Genomic DNA, 17,276 nt, shown 5'->3' on the forward strand with positions numbered 1-17,276 from the left:
CAGATAATGCACTTTCAATGCTCTTTATATGTAGATTATTCGGTTCTGCACAGGAAAATCCAGCTGCCGAAGCACACTGAAAGTGCTATGTGTGCGGAATGGGCACGTAGATTCCCTGGGCAACCGAAGGGCAAATTGTAGCACGCACACACACACATGGCCAGTTCGAGTCAGGAAGGTGAGGGGGTCACAGACCCTTCCTCTTCGTGCTGAAGAGCCTTGATGGCACACCTGGGACTTGGGTTCCCCAAGAAGGTGCTGCAACTTGCCCCTGACGGGAGGTCCCTGGGGTTGGCCTGGAGGCTTCCAAAGACCTTGGTAGCAGGGAGGAGGCCCAAACAAGAGCCCAAGAGGCAGAAGGGCCTCCTTGACTCGCCCCCATGCTCAATGCAGAAAGTCTACGCTGATGTTTGTCCAAGAGAAAGCTCACCACCTTCTGCTCGAAGACACACACGTACTGCCAAGGAAGAGCGGGCTCCACCCAAAGGGGGCAGCTTTCTGTCCCAGTTAGGAAGTTTTGCCTCCTGTGACAAGCTGTGCCCTCTAGTCTTGCCCTCTGGATAGAGTGGCCAATCTCCAGGTGCGGCCTGGAGATCCGGAATGACAGCTGATCACAAGATGGCAGAGATCGGCTCTGCTGGAGTACTTATGAGTGTTCTGCATTGCGCAGAGAGTTGGACTAGATCAGTGGTCCCCAACCCCCGGTCCGGAGACCGGTGCCAGTTCGTGGATCAGTCGGTACCGGGCCGCGGCTCCTCCTCGTCCTCCTCCCCAGCTGCTTCCTCAGCGGCTGCCCTCCTACTCTGCTCATCTTTGGTGCTCTCCAGTGGCCACCATGGCTGGGGCTCACCCTCGGCGTGCCTCTGCCCAGCTGCTGCTGGCAGGGTCGCCCGCAGGAAAGCAAGTGGAACAGGGGCTCAGGCGGTGGCGCTGATGTCCCTTGGCAAAAGACTACCCCCCCTGGGCCTCAGTAAAATTGTCAAGTGTTGACCGGTCCCCAGTAATAAAAAGGTTGGGGACCACTGGACTAGATGACCCAGGAGGTCTCTACCACCATGTTATGATTCTGACCTCAAGAGCTTCCTGGTTGGTGGAGGCAAAATACCACCAATCTCCAGGTTTTGACACAGATGTCACTCCATCATCCCCTTGGACACTGTATCCCCCTTTCCTGTTGCTTTTTCTTTCTGGCTCCTGGACTGCCCCATTTCGTTATTTCGTTATTTCTTCCCCAGGGAACTCAAGGCGGCTTTCAATGTAAGCAGAATATTCTCAAAAGAGAACATTAGCAACACTATGAAGCCTATAAATGTTACAGATGGAAAGGCAGAGACCCCTTCGGCCTCACCCCCTTTCTTTTTCTTTTTGTTTTTCGTCCCACTCCCAGCCTGCTTTGCTTGACTGGTCTGTCTTGAGGTGCCCCCTCCTTCCCTCTCCTTGACACTCTCCCCGTGAAAATCTGGCGCTTTTCCATGTTGGCCCCCAAGTCATGGCAGGTCCCAGTAAGAGTTGGATGCTGCTGCTGTCAGCTCAGGCCTAAGGCTCCATATCCACTGCAGCCACATCATGATCCTTGATCGTGGATCTCCAGAAGTGGTTCCTGGGCCTTTCGCTGCAGGGCCTCCTCCTTCGGGGGATTAAAGGTCTTGAGGGAGGGGCCTTTCTGGGGCAGGTTTGCCCCCCGCAGTCCACTCCTGCCTTCCCTCCCTCCCTCCCTCCCTCCGCTTTCCAGAAATCAGGTGTATAAAGTTTGACAGTACTGCTGTGGTTGCCAAGGGACCCACAAGAGACACAGAATCCAGTGGGCCTCCTTAAAGTGACAGGTGTGTTTCTGTTCTTTTGGGGAGAGAAAGCTCTCTGTCTGACCACAGGAGACTTCTTGGCCTCTTCTGGGTACGGATGTCAGCCTCCATGGGGGATGCTAGCCCAATACTCTGTGCCCTACAGTGGCCAAAACCCAGGGGCCACCAGAAGGGCCAGAGCCCTCCCACTGTTGCCCCCCCTCCAGAGCCATGAACAGAGAGCACCACTGCCCCAGACCTAAGAAAGTGAGAGAGGTCAGCTGGGTCAAGCCAGGGCCCATCCATTCTGGCCCTCTGTGCCACACAGTGGATCAATCCCAGGTTCCCCTCCTTCTGGAGAACATCAACAGAGAAATATCTAAAACTGTGGCCAGATATTTGCAAGGTGCCCTCAAACTGCGTCCGGACTGTTATTCAGGACAATTTTCTGGCATATTAATTCCTGGGAGAGCTTTGTGTATTTACTGTGTCTTTGACTTCTTTTTGCTTTCCTGTCTCTGTATTCCACTTCCAACTGTAACACAGATTTTATATGCCAAGAAGCGGTTTCGATTTGGAACTGTGGATTCTGGTCCGAAGGGTTACCTTTTTTGTGCACAGAATTGGCCATGCCCATTTTAACATTTTTTTGCGTTGTTCTGAAAAAACGGTGCAGCGGCTTTAAAAACAAGAGCTTTTCAACAGCAGAAAATGTTTTATTCATCCACCCTTCTTCCCTGACATCTCTCCCCGCCTCCTCCAGGGCTCAAGTGGGGGGGAGACCCTGCCCTGTCTGGCAGAGAGGCCTGGATCCTTCTGTGCTTGGCTGCCATCTTGGAAGAGGCCATGAGAGCCGAGGAGACCCCCCCCACCCCAGAGTCCTCTCACATAGACGCACATGGCCGCCTGGCCCCTGGAGGAAATCTCAGTCCTGCTGGGAAGGGGTTGTGGCCACCTTAAATTTGTGTCCCTAGGTGAACAACACAGAATCTGTGCCGGGTGGGGATCGCTACTCCTGCTGCCCCCGTGTGGGGCGGGAAAGAAAGTCATCCAAGGCTTCAGGGGGAGGGAAGGGCAGGAAACAGCCCCCTTGGCCACTGTGACCCGAGGGACGGGGGGGGGGACAGGGCCTCCTTTGTGACGTCACCCCCTGCTGGTGCCCTGGGCTGCCGCTCCCCGGGGGGGGGGGCCTTTGTGGGTTGTTGAAGGAGCCTTGGAGTTGGTGTTGGAGAGAGATTGCTGGAGAAGAATCGTGTTTTGTTTGTTTATTGGTTTATTTCTTTCTGATTTCAGTTTGTCCATTTATTTCACTAATTTATTTTGTTTATTTTAATTATTTTATTTATTCATTTATTTATTCATTTATTTATTCTTTTTGATTCATTTATATGGTTCATTTTTATTCATTTATTTTTACCTTAATATTTATTTGTATATATTTGTATATCTGTATATATTCGTATTCATTTGTGTATTTATTTATATATTTATCTGTTTATATTTGTATATGTTTACTTATGTTTACTTATTTATTTATTTATATATTTGTAAATTTATTTATTTGTACATTTGTATATATTCTGAATACAATGGCTGCAGAACATCTAAGAATGTAAGTGGGGCATCTGCATTTTGTTCCCTCGCTATTTTGACCCCACCACACTCCGTAGAACGATCCCCCAAGCGATGTGGGTTGTGAAGCGGCCGGGTTTCAGCTCTCCAGAGATAAGGCTGTCCGAAGGCTCAGCTCCGCGTCAGGGGAGGGAAAGGGTGTGTCAGGCCTTCTCCGGTCCCTCCACCCTCCCAGGCAAGAGGGGACAAGAGCCCCCCCCCCATCTGGTGCCCAGGGGACAGCGGAGAAGAGATTCTCTCCAGACCTCAGACGCCCTGCAGCCCCCTGCCCACCCAGACCAGTCTGAAGGGCTTCTGCGGCCTTTCTCCCCAAATCCGCCTTGGCAGTCTTCAGCCCAGCCTCCTCCTGCCCGGTTTGGCTTGACCAGGGAGCCTGGCTGACCAGGAGGGAAGGGGAGGTCCATCAAGGCCGAGCCACGAAGCGGGAGACGGAGGGAACGGCCCTCATCCCAGAGAGGCCCCCTCAAGTGTTCTTCGATATAAGGGCGGGGGGGACTGTGGACACAGGGTGCTGCCAGGCCAGTGACTCCCCTCCTCTTCTCTCTCTCCCTTCTAGCCTCCAACGCTTAAGGGCCCTGTTCAAACGGGCCAAGGTCGGCCCCTGGCCGGAGGAGAGGCACAGCCTGCAGGTGAGGAGGCGCTACAGTCGGCCATGGAACAGAGGGCAGGAAGGCGGGTGGAAGCGGCGGAAGTGTTGAGAAGAGAGAAAACCCCTGGGCTCAGGCCCCCTGTGGCCCTCACAACAAGGAGCGCTTTTGGAACTGGTTCGACTGGGCTTGAAAATCTCGTGGCACCTTCAAGACCGGCCCCATTGATTAGGGTACGTCATCGGTGAGTCATGGACCCTTTCGCCAGTCGGATCTATGATGACAGACGAATACGGGGCATTCATGGAGGGCTCCTGTGAGGAGGAGACAAGAGTAGCACCCATGGACACCCTGAGCCTGTCAAGAATAAAAAACTTCATGTTGGTCAGTTTTAAGAGTGCACTCAGAAATTCCTATATTCTATTCCACGAATGATCAGATATCCCCCCACGATAGAAGGAAAAAACCCATTAGTCGTACCCCACCCTTCTACTAATCACATCGAAACACACTCGCTGGACACCCAAGCTCCAGCAAGCCACAATCAACACTCCCTGACGTTTCGAGGGGGGGGGGAGAGCCTAACCAGCCTTTTCCTTTCTGACATATGTGAGCTATTCAGTAGGCAAACTGGCCGAGCAATTCCTTAGAAAGCCAGATCATACAGGCTGAGAGCTATGTGTTTGAACTGAAATATATATATTCATCCTGACTCTGCGGTAGATATGCTGGTGTGGTTTCCATGGGGGCAGAGGGTTCTGCAGTAGCAGAAAGCACCCTGGATGCCTTCCCTCTCTCCCATTTGAAAGGCAGTCCCCAGCCAGAGCCCCACACGCTCCTTAGCACGTTTAAATGCTGGTAGCATGCGCGCTCCTGGAGCCCCAAAAACACCCTTCCTAGCACCCCTGGCACGCTCTCTGAGACTTTTTCCAGCCACACAGAGAACCCCTTTGGAGCCCCAGAGCACTCCCTGTGTGTAAAACTGTACAACAGCCCGCTCTGCAGGGCTGGCTTTTAGCACCAAAGATCCAAAATTAAATCATTTTGTTATTTTAATCAGGCCATGGTTGGATACTGAGTGTAGAAGGGAAGAAATGCACCCCCCAAGCCCCCCCCCCAAAAAAACCCCCACCTACCATCCCCTGCCACACTCTCTGAAACTTCTTTCAGCCACACAGAGAACCCTTTTGGAGTCCCAGAGCACTCCCTATGTGTAAAACTGTACAACAGCCCGCTCTGCAGGGCTGGCTTTTAGCATCAAAGATCCAAAATTAACCTGATTATTTTAATTAAACCATAATACGTTTGAAATTAACAAGGATAAAAAACTTTGGCCTATGTCCAAGAACCAAATTGGGACATCATGATTGCTTTTCGCCCTATGTGCTTCTGCAGAGAGACTCTTCTTGTAAATCCTTACAAGAGCCCGCCCTGCAGGGTTGGTTTTTTAGCATCAAAGATCCAAAATTAATCTGCTTATTTTATGCAGGCTATGATACTTTTGAAATTAACAAGGATAAAAACTTTGAGCAATGTCCAAGTACCAACTATGGGACATCATGACTGCTTTTTCGCCCTATGTGCTTCTGCAGGGGAGACTCTTCTTGTAAATCCTTACAAGAGCCCGCCCTGCAGGGTTGGTTTTTAGCATCAAAGATCCAAAATCATTCTGCCTATTTTTTAAGCAGGCTATGATACTTTGAAATTAACAAGGATAAAAAATACAGCACCATCTACAGGGGCATTCTGATCGGCTTTTCTCTCATGTGCTTGTGCTAGGAGACTCTGCTTGTAAAATCCTTACACCTACCCGCCCCGCAGGGGTGGTTTTTCAGTATCAAAGATTCAAAATTAATCTGCTTATTTTAATTAAACCAAGACTCAGGCTATAACAAGACATAATTCCAACCCCTCCCATTTCAGGGGGAGGGGCCAACCTGACCACGTGGGCAGGACCTTACACCTGCCTTAGTCCTGCCTCCTCTGAGCTCTCATTGGTCAGAAAATACTGCACGCTCATTGGCTGGGGCACCTGTCATGATGAATGGTATACCCTCAGTACTAGCCTCAGTTGGGGAACACTGGACTAGATGACCCAAGAGGTCTCTACCACCATGTTATGCATCTGACCTCAAGAGCTTCCTGGTTGGTGGAGGCAAAATACCACCAATCTCCAGGTTTTGACACAGATGTCACTCCATCATCCCCTTGGACACTGCATCCCCTTTTCCTGCTGCTTTTTCTTTCTGGCTCCTGGACTGCCCCATTTCGTTATTTCGTTATTTCTGCCGCAGGGAACTCAAGGCGGCTTTCAATGTAAGCAGAATATTCTCAAAAGAGAACATTAGCAACACTATGAAGACTATAAATGTTACAGATGGGAAGGCAGAGACCCCTTTAGCCTCACCCCCTTTCTTTTTCTTTTTCTTCCCACTCCCAGCCTGCTTTGCTTGACTGGTCTGTCTTGAGGTGCCCCCTCCTTCGCTCTCCCGCGTGCTCTCCCCGTGAGTAGTCTGGCGCTTTTCCACGTTGGCCCCCAAGTCATGGCAGGTCCCAGTAAGAGTTGGATGCTGCTGCTGTCAGCTCAGGCCTAAGGCTCCATAGCCACTGCAGCCACATCATGATGAATTGTCTTGATTGTGGATCTCCAGAAGTGGCTCCTGGGCCTTTCGCTGCAGGGCCTCCTCCTTCGGGGGATTAAAGGTCTTGAGGGAGGGGCCTTTCTGGGGCTGGTTTGGCCCCACCAGCCCACTCCTACCCTCCCTCCCTCCCTCCGCTTTCCAGAAATCAGGGTGTATAAAGGTTGACAGTACTGATGTGGTTGCCAAGGGACCCACAAGAGACACAGAATCCAGTGGGCCTCCTTAAAGTGACAGGTGTGTTTCTGTTCTTTTGGGGAGTTGAGACACAGCTGTCTGCCTGACCCCAGGAGACTTCTAGGCCTCTTCTGAGTACGGATGTCAGCCTCCATGGGGGATGCTAGCCCAACACTCTGTGTCCTACAGTGGCCAAAACCCAGGGGCCACCAGAAGGGCCAGAGCCCTCCCACTGTTGCCCCCCCCACTGCCATGAACAGAGAGCACCACTTCCCCAGACCTAAGAAAGTGAGAGAGGTCAGCTGGGTCAAGCCAGGGCCCGTCCAGTCTGGCCCTTTGTGCCACTCAGTGGATCAATCCCAGATTCCCCTCCTTCTGGAGAACATCAACAGAGAAATATGGCCAGATATTTGCAAGGTGCCCTCAAACTGTGTCCGGACTGTTATTCAGGACAATTTTCTGGCATATTAATTCCTGGGAGAGCTTTGTGTATTTACTGTGTCTTTGACTTCTTTTTGCTTTCCTGTCTCTGTATTCCACTTCCGACTGTAACACTGATTTTATATGCCAAGAAGCGGTTTCCATTTGGAACTGTGGATTCTGGTCCTGCTCAGGAGGGTTACCTTTTTTGTGCACAGAATTGGCCATGCCCATTTTAACACTTTTTGTGCTCTTCTCAAACCATGGTGCAGCGGCTTTAAAAACAAGAGCTTTTCAACAGCAGAAAATGTTTTATTCATCCACCCTTCTTCCCTGACATCTGTCCCCGCCTCCTCCAGGGCTCAAGGGGGGGGGGGAGAGACCCTGCCCTGTCTGGCAGAGAGGCCTGGATCCTTCTGTGCTTGGCTGCCATCTTGAAAGAGGCCATGAGAGCCGAGGAGACCCCCCCACCCCAGAGTCCCCTCACATAGACGCACGTGGCCGTCTGGCCCCTGGAGGAAATGTCATTCCTGCTGGGAAGGGGTTGTGACCACCTTAAATTTGTGTCCCTGGGTGAACAACACAGAATCTGTGCCGGGTGGGGATCGCTGCTCAGGCTGCCCCCCCCCCCGGGAAAGTAAGTAAGCTTGAGGGGGAGGGAAGGGCAGGAAACAACTTGGCCACTGTGACCCGTGGGACGGGGGGGGGGGCAGGGCCTCCTTTGTGACGTCACCCCCTGCTGGTGCCCTGGGCTGCCGCTCCCCGGGGGGGGGGGGCCTTTGTGGGTTGTTGAAGGAGCCTTGGAGTTGGTGTTGGGGAGAGATTGCTGGAGAAAAATCGTGTTTTGTTTGTTTATTGGTTTATTTCTTTCTGATTTCAGTTTATCCATCTATTTCACTAATTTATTATATCTATTTATTTTAATAATTTTATTCATTTATTTATTCTTTTTTATTAATTTATATTATTCATTTTTATTTATTTATTTTACCTTTAATTTTATTTGTATATATTTGTATATCTGAATATATTTGTATTTATTTGTGTATTTATTTATATATTTATCCGTTTATATTTGTATATGTTTACTTATTTATTTGTACATTTATTTGTAAATTTATTTATTTGTACATTTGTATATATTGATTTGTATATATTCTGAACACAATGGCTGCACAACATCTAAGAATGTAAGTGGGGCATCTGCATTTTGTTCCCCCGCTATTTTGACCCCCCCCCCCCCCGTAGAACGATCTCCCAAGCAATGTGGGTTGTGAAGCGGCCGGGTTTCAGCTCTCCAGAAATAAGGCTGTCCGAACGCTCAGCTCCGCATCAGGGGAGGGAAAGGGTGTGTCAGGCCTTCTCCCGTCCCTCCACCCTCCCAGGCAAGAGGGGACAAGAGCCCCCCCCCCCATCTGGTGCCCAGGGGACAGCGGAGAGGAGATTCTCTCCAGACCTCAGACGCCCTGCAGCCCCCTGCCCACCCGGACAAGACTGAAGGGCTTCTGCGGCCTTTCTCCCCAAATCCGCCTTGGCAGTCTTCAGCCCAGCCTCCTCCTGCGGCCCCCTCAAGTGTTCTTGAGGCCCCCTCAAGTGTTCTTCGATATAAGGGTGGGGGGGGACTGTGGACACAGGGTGCTGCCAGGCCAGTGACTCCCCTCCTCTTCTCTCTCTCCCTTCTAGCCTCCAACGCTTAAGGGCCCTGTTCAAACGGGCCAAGGTCGGCCCCTGGCCGGAGGAGAGGCACAGCCTGCGGGTGAGGAGGCGCTACAGATGGCCGTGGAACAGAGGGCAGGAAGGCGGGTGGAAGCGGCGGAAGTGTTGAGAAGAGAGACAACCCCTGGGCTCAAGCCCCCTGTGGCCCTCAGCACAAGGAGTGGGTTGGAACCAGGCCGACTGGGCTTGGAAACCTCGTGGAAATCTCATGGCACCTCCAAGACCGACCTCATTGATTAGGGTACGTCATTGGTGGGTCATGGACCCTTTCACCAGTCGGATCTATAATGACAGACGAAAACGGGGCATTCATGGAGGGCTCCAGTGGGGAGGAGACAAGAGTAGCACCCATGGACACCCTGAGCCTGTCAAGGGTCTCTTTCGAAGGAGGGGGGGAGGGGGCATGCCGTGTAAAAGGTGGGGGCGAGTCTCCCCCTAGAGTGACAGAATTTGCTGATTCCCCCACTGTAGTCTGAGGGAGGCCAGGAGCCGAAATGGATCCCCTGAGGGCTTCCGTTTCTGTGCCCGACAGCAGTGCCCACGGTGGGGAGAAGCCTTGTGCCTGAGGGGCAAATCGGGCTCCCCCCACACAGGAGTGCTCCGCAGTCCTGGCTGGGCTGTGTGGCCCTCGGAGCCCCTGGTGGGGCTGGGGGGACACCGAGGGGGCTGCCATGGACTGCAGGCAGAGAACTCGATGGGGGGAGGCTCTGTCTCCTGCTGTTGATGGAGCCCCACCCTCAGACCTGGGAGCCACTGGACCTGTTGCTGAAGCGATGGTCCAGACGATCCCTGGGGGGCGAGAGGGAAGGAAGGCCCCCCCCAGGGGATGATGGGACCCAGCCCAGAACGTGGCATCACCTGTGGTACCAAAAGCCCCCCAGCTGGGAAGGGCTCTGAGGGAAGCCACCTTGGAAGGGGGAAGGAAAGCGGGATCTCTCCGGGTATTAACCGGGTCCTTCCTCCCCAGCTGCCGCTGCCTGCAGGAGGCGCCCACTTCCTGGCCGCCAAGGAAACGGTAAGCCCCCTGAGGCACGAGGGCCACAGAAGCCATGGAGACTTTCAGGGGGGATCCTCCTCGGGAGCGATAGTGGCCCAACCAGATAGACTGCCCCTGACTGGGGAGGGCTGCTTCTCTCCTTGGCCCTCCACTGCCAGGCTCGCAGCCCCCCTCTTGCCACTTCCGGAGGAGGCGAAAGAGGCAGGGTCCCTCTTTGGGTGCCAAATCCAGAGGCCTGGAGATGGAGTGATGTCTTCAAGGCTTCCTGGCCAGGCCGTGGGGGAGGGGGGGTCAGCCATATCATGCCAGATCGCTCTTCCCATCAGGCCAGAAAAAGGCTGCAGAGAAGGATGGTGCAGGGTCTGATCCGGGAGGATCCCTCAGAAGGCCCCCTGCACACCCCGCTGGACGTAAGTAGCTGGAGAAGGTGGGAGGCAGATGGGCAGAGGGGATCCAAAGGGAGCCCAGCAGGGAGACACGGTCACCTCTGGCTCAGCACAATCCACCCCACCCTCATGCCGGAGGGGGGCCCTCCCAACTGGCTGCTCTAGAAACCCATTCCGGAATTTGGCTTTCTGTGGCGGCAGCAGAGTGGCTTGCCTCTCTCCTGGGGGAAGAACTCCCAAGGAGCTGCCGTCCGTGAGCCGTGGGAGCACCCCAATGGAGGGGTCACTGGGCACCCGTCCTGTCCCCTCCGGGACTCTGAGGGCCGCTTGAGATGGTGGCTCTGCTTTCCGGGGAGTCTAATTCTGTGAGATGTGGGGGGCAGAGAGGGAAGTCAATGTGCCTGAGAAACACCAGCTGCCCGCAAGCCTTCGGGGAGGGCGGTATAGAAATGTGAATAAAAAAATAGATAAACATGAAAGCGAACCCCTGTGCTGCTCACACAACCTTCCCTGGGAGAGGATTGCTGATAACAGGAGAACCGAGGCCAGCCAGGCTGGGAGACGACGGCCCCCTCGGGGCAGGTTGGGGGCAGGCAGCTATCCCACAGGAACAGAGCCCTTTTCAAAGCATGGGGCCCACCTCCTCTGGGGATCTTTCTGAAGAGCAGCCCCGTCCTTGGTGGGCAGAGCTGCAGGGGGAGGGGGCATTGAGGACCATGCCCTGGCCGGAGGGCGTAGGCTGAGGGGCTGCTTCCATCCTTCCTTCTTTCCTTCCACAGCAACTCTTATACTAGCACCGGGTCAGGTGGCCTGCCCCAGAGCCCGGGCAGCTGATCTGCTTAGGGATGTCCTTCTGGATGCCTACAGGATGCCTGGCTTGAACGTAAGTCCTCCACCTCCAGCGGGGTATGGCCGGTGGAGCCCAGCAAGAGAGGAGGGGCCACTCCATCTCTGGGAGGGGGAAGATGAGGCCTGGTCCTTTGGTGTCCAAAGCGCCCTCCCTCCCTCCCTGACTCTTCCCTGAAATGCCAGAGTGTCTACCCCTGGGACATTCTTCCTTCTCTTCTAAGGTCCCCCCCAGGGTCAGTGGGGAGGGTCAGGAGGGGGAAGACCCCAGTGGTTCAGGGCTCCTGGGCTGTCTCTGGATGGACAAGACAGGCCTCTTCTTCTGCTTCCAATCTAGATCATCAGCCATGATACATTCGGGCACTTGGTGGCAAAGCTCTCCGTCTCCCTGGCCGACCCGGAAGCGGAGGTCCGGGAGAAGGCCAGGGAGGTCATGGGACAGCTGATGCAAGCCCCGCAGAAGGGTGAGTGGGTCCCTTTTCTGGGGTGGGGCACCCCCTCCCTTAAGAGCCACGGAGTTCCAGATAAGCCTTCCCCGCCACGGCCTCCAGACCTCTGGTCCCCACGACCCCAGCCCTCCACTGGTGCCAGAGGGGGAGACCAGCGAGGCCCAGGCGGAGGGGGAGGAACCACCCCCAGGCCAGGAGGAAGCACAGCTGTTCTGAGCAGGGCCAGTCTGCTTGAGCTCCCCCCGGTGTCTTCCTTTCAGGCCGGAGCAAGTTCACTTGGGAGGAGGACCCAGAGCGGCCCTGGAGGGAGAGCTACGCCCACCTCATAGGGGCAGCTGAGGTACGGAGGCCCGTCTGTGGTGCTGGCCAGGCAGTCTTGGAAAGGCCTCGCCTCTTGGGCCTGGGTCAAGGGGCCTTGGTTTATTCCCCGGGAAGGACACAGCAGAGCTCCCTTGGGGGATTCTTCCATCAGCGGTGTGCAGGGAGACTGGGAGTCCCCCCTTCCCTTCGCCATGCCACAGCTCTGGAGCATGCTCTGAATCCCATTTCCTCACAGGGGAGCTGTTTGTAGCCTCCCTTTAAAAAGGGGTGAGGGAGGGAGGGCAAGAAGGAGCCAAAACCTCTGGAGAAGAGGGACCAGGACGGGTTGGGAGAGGACTGACAGGGTCTCTTCCTGGTTTCAGGTGTTCGGAGGTCACCTAAGGGAGAGGCAGAGGCTCTCTCTCCAAGAGGCCGCTCTGGAGGACGCCCTGAGCCTGGACGGGCGGTGGGTGAGGGAGGGAGGCCTCTTGGTCCTCCTCTCCCTCCTGGGCCAGGCCAGGGCCCTGCTGGAGGAGGAGGTGCGTAGATGGGGAGATCAAGCATAGAGGGGGGGCCAAACATCCCAACCCCCTTGCTGAGGCTGAAAAGAGGGCAGGAATCATTGGGAGCGTTTCTCCATCTCCCCAAATCGAAGACCTTCGGAGCAACCTCTCTGCCCTGCTCTATAATCTCTGGCGGGCCCTCGTTTGTCGCTGTTCTTGAAAGGCCTCTGCCTCCGGGCCACGAGGGCTCCTCTGAGGAAGGCCCTTGCTGGCTTTCCCCTACTCAGAAGTAAGTCTGCTATCTCTTGCCTATTTTATGGACCGCTGCAAGAGAGCTGACCCTGGGCCGGCCTGCTTTTCTTTTCTCCCCTACAGATGAGTAAAAGGACCCTGCAGGAGTGCCCTTCCTCCTCCTCCTCCTCCTCCCACCACCCTTTCCCATGCTGGGACTGCAGAGAGCACCGGTTACATGCCAGGTCAGCGTCATGTGCCCCCCACCAGACCACCAGAGACTTTTGAGATAATCCCATACCTCCACATTATAGCCAAGCGTTAGACCTCCCTCCTGTGGGAGCAACCACAAGGACCTTCAAGGAGTTGTCTGGATTCCAAAATACGACTGCCAGTCTGCCAGCCATGACACCCCTTGGACTGTTGGGTAAATCAAGATTCTTGATCCTTGGGGACCATTCCAGTTCATCTCAGCCACTCAAGAGGGCTTCCAGGTAATGAAGACTTGCTTTCCTCCTGACCCTGTTCTTTGGCATGCCGACCCCATGCTCTCCTTCGTGAAAGAGGCCAATGCACCCATCTCAACCACTGGAGCCATGCTGTCGCAGGAGGTGTGGGCCACAGATCTCCTACACTCTGTGCACATTCCTGTCGATTGTCGCTGTTTCTCGTGATCCCTTTGCCTCTGGGCAACAAGGGCTCCTTTTGAGGAAGTCCCTTCTGATAAACTGCAGGTTGACCTGCCCCTTTGGGACCACAACCTAGAAGCGAGTCAGTGGTCTGTTCCATAATTTCCTTATCGGGGCAAGTGAGCTGACCCAGGGGCCTGCCTGCTTTTCTTCTCTCCCCTACAGAGGAAAGAAGACCCTGTAGGAGTGCCCTTCCTCCCTCTCCTCCTCCTCCTCCTCCTCCTCCTGCCTTTCTCATGCTGGGACTCTGGAGCAAAACCAAGCCTCTCAAACCAGTCATTTCATTGGCAGCTGTTGCAGCGGTCCCCAGTGGCTCCCCCTCCTCTTGGGACGTGTCTGGTCACTCCTCCTGAGAAGCCAGAAGCCTTGCCTGTGTTCCTGGCCCAGGGCACATTGGACATGAGGGTGAGATCAGACCAGGGTCATCTTCCTCGGGAGCCAGCTGAAGGACCAAGCACCTAAGCAGCCAACACCACAGATGGAGGCGGAGTCCCCCTGATGAATAGTCATGGGGAGTTTCTGTGCCACTTCCAAGCTGCTTCCTCCGTCCAAGGGAAGATAGGAGGGGCTCTTGGTCCTATCCGGGTCCTGCAGCAGCAGCTAACCTCAGAAGCCTCCTGTAGAGTCGAGTTCCGGTTAGTGGTCCAAGACCTAGCCTGGTGCAAGGATGCTCTGCAGGACCAGTCCCTCGAAAGCCTCTCAGACCAGTTTCCTGATGAAGCTGGCATGGTGGAGCACCCTGCTTCCCTGGATTCCTGATCGACCTTCGCTTGAGACCTGAGGGCTGCTTAGAAGACAGGAAGGGTGCCTGGTTAGGTGGGCGGGGCCACACTGGGGTGCATGCTCAGTTTCCAGTCTCCCTCCCCTACCCAGGACTGGTTTACGCCACAGAGGAATTATGGGGCCCAGGCAGGTTCAGGGAAGCAGGCAGGCCCATGCGTCTCGAAGGAAGAGAACGGTGGCGCAGCAGGTCCAACTCATGCTTTTACTGCTGGGGTAAAAGCAGAGGCCATTCCGCACAAGGACCAATGTTGCCAATTGCTTTCACAAAGCGGAAACGCTATTTTAAAGAGTGGAATCTCGGCGTTCCGCATATCTTCATTTGTAGTGGAATCCAGTAGCGTTTCATTCGTTCCTCACAGGTTTCCAGTCTTTCAGGAATCACTAGAAAGGAAGCGATTTTTTTCTGTGCTTGTTCCCGCCCCTGGCCGTCAATCAAACGGAACAGCCAATGAGCGGTTGTTATCATGCTCCCGAAAAGCCCCTTTCCCTTTAAGGTTAAAAAAAAACACACACACAAACGTTGCAACGAATATGCGTTGATTCGTTGCAACGGAGAGGAAAGGGGACGTGACTAAGCCGCTTTGAGTCTCCTTCGGGTAGAGAAAAGCGGCATATAAGAACCAACTCTTCTTCTTCTTCTTCTTCTTCTTCTTCTTCTTCTTCTTCTTCTTCTTCTTCTTCTTCTTCTTCTTCTTCTAGTTGCGAGTCTTCACCCCCCTCTGCAACCCCTTTCTGGTTCCTGAGGTTCTGCAGTTGTGTCTTCCTCTGTGTTGTCCACAGCCCTGAGAAAGGTTTCTGGTTGCGGGGCTTTATCCTTTTCTGGCTTCTCAGTCATTCTCTCCGTTCTTTTCCCTCCAGCCTTATCAATCACAGTTCAAGAAAGAAAGGGGGATGCATTTAAATGGCCGATTTGAACACGAATTGCTGAATGTGGCCTCCCTGTTTTGGATCCTTTGAATACAGAATGTTGTCAGTTCGGCAAGGCTGGACCAAAAAGTACCCCAATCAGCATTGATTCAGGAACTTCTTGGGAGGTCTGAGTTGAAACACGCAGGCCTCGTCCGTATCCAGGACCAGAGGAAAGCAAGGCATAAACCGCAGCAGTATATAGATGCAAATATAAATAAATGAAATGAATGTGGGTGTCTTCTTGTAGCCTGGAACGTGCAGGGCAAGTGGCTGGGTTCCTTGCATGACTGGTCTTGACCGACGTGGGCATCCAGCAACAGCCTCCACCTGGAAGACTTCAGTCTTGTTAGGCAAGGGAACCTGATGCTGAGAAGCCAATGACGTGTCCCTAGGAGAGTGGGATGCTCCAGAGTCCACTGGGGCAGGGGCCAGGATCCACGGGCCCCAGGAGGGTTCAGTTTTACTGGAAGGATTAAGTGTTTCAGGTCCAGCACCAGATGGGACAAAGACTTTGTTGCTCTCCCCAGGGGTCACCTTAGGGTTGAGAGTTTCACAGCCTCTTCCGTTTCTCGGGACTGGGAGGGGTATAAATCCTGGGGGCATTCCGCACGACTTTAATATAGCACTAGTCTTACATTTTGTTTTCTCCACTAAAACTGCATTACGCATGACGTCGTGAGCAATCTGCAACACTCCTGCAACACTAGCGCCAAAATCGCTTTGTTGTAGCGATATTCGGGGAATCGGGAAAAGTGGATTCACCCTCTGCAAAACCAAACACACCCGTTGCAACGAATCTGTGTTCAATCGTTGCATCGGAAAGACCTTTTTGCTGGCGTAGGAGCTGGCGATTAATCGTTTACACGCTCCTCAAGTAGAACCCCCCCCACGGGTGCGATTTGTGGCCGAAATTACAGGCAGTGCTGAACAGGGGGCTGTGTTGCGCTTGGGAACTTAGGGAGCTTTGTTTTGCTTTAAATCACTTCTGTGGAGGGACTTTAGCCAGAGAAGCCTTGCTCATTCGTTGCTTTCGCAGGTCTGAAGGGGAAAAGATGGCGATTGCTTCTCCGGACGTTCGGGGCAAGAGCGGGGGAGGGACTTTCTTTCTACCGCTACATTGAGAATGCACATGTCTTTCGCTGAATAAAGAAATGTTCTTTCAATAACACGTTGGCTTATTTCAGAGCCAAAGATTCTGACACCAGCTTGAATACAGGTGGGGGGGAAGGGGAATTGTTACCAGCTTCCCCAAGACTGTTGCCAGAGAAGGGGGGGCTAAAAATATAACAAATAAATAAACTCGCCTCATATGAGAAAGGCAGGAGTTCAACAGGGGCGTCCTTCATTTTCTCTGCCCAAGCACCCTCAGGACGGAAACTAAAGCCAGAGAGAAGCTGAGTCACATCGATGAGGTGAGTGGAGCTCAGCACCCAGCTCCTCGGGACAGGCTGGAGCTCCCGGGAGTCTCCATCTGCGCCACTTTCCCCTTCTCTCTCTCCCTGGAGGTCTGGGGAAGGAACATGGGTCTTCCCTCCCTTCCTGTACCCTGGGAGGCTAGCCAGGTCAAGGGGCTCCGTGGCACTCCATGGCTCCATGCCCAGCTCAGGCAGGCACCAGTCAAGGGTCCCAGTCTCTCCTTAGCTCTCCAGCTGATGACGTCTGATGAGCAGCCTCAGTCTGCAGCCTGGCCCTCCGCACCATCAGCCTTCTGGAGGCCGTCCATATAGGAACACCATTCAACTGGAGGCTATGGGAAGGTTGGCGATGGATCTTCAGGCCCTGCTGCTTCTCCGCAGAAGCAGCCTGAGGGGGGAGACTGGACTCCCCAGGTCCCCAGAAAGTATTGGGAACCTCTCCGCCACTCCACCTAAGGCTCAGCAGTGGGGAGCACGTGGTACCCCTCCCCCTCCTCTCGAGAGAAAGCGGGCTGAAAGAGACCAAGAAGTGAATCATGGGGTGGTGGAAGTGCCTGGAACCAGAAAGACTTTGGTATGTTCCGTCACTTTTATGTTTTGAAATGTTTGATAATATCCAGGCATAATGAAAGAATATACCTTGTATGTGATTTAAAATCCATAATTGGTAAGTGATCTAAAACAAATATGCTTGCAATGAAGTATGGAGAAGCAGATGGGTTATCTTTCTGCTAACACCACCACTTGTGGTTCCTGAAAGGAGAAACGAGACGGAGCCACATCGTTGGGACTGCAAACACAAGGCAGTAAGAGCTC

General features: G+C 53.7%; 1 protein-coding gene and 1 long non-coding RNA gene across 2 annotated transcripts in view; both read left to right on the plus strand.

Annotated features, from left to right (window-relative positions):
- LOC143841557 (uncharacterized) overlaps nt 1–17,276 on the plus strand; it is a 45,573-nt gene that overhangs the window by 18,889 nt on the left and 9,408 nt on the right. The window lies entirely within an intron of this gene.
- LOC143841697 (uncharacterized) lies at nt 11,362–12,496 on the plus strand. The gene is made up of 3 exons (XR_013232753.1): nt 11,362–11,645; nt 11,891–11,970; nt 12,314–12,496. It is a non-coding gene; the product is annotated as an uncharacterized LOC143841697 (long non-coding RNA).

Source organism: Paroedura picta, chromosome 7 (assembly GCF_049243985.1).
Source record: "Paroedura picta isolate Pp20150507F chromosome 7, Ppicta_v3.0, whole genome shotgun sequence".
NCBI lineage: Eukaryota > Metazoa > Chordata > Lepidosauria > Squamata > Gekkonidae > Paroedura > Paroedura picta.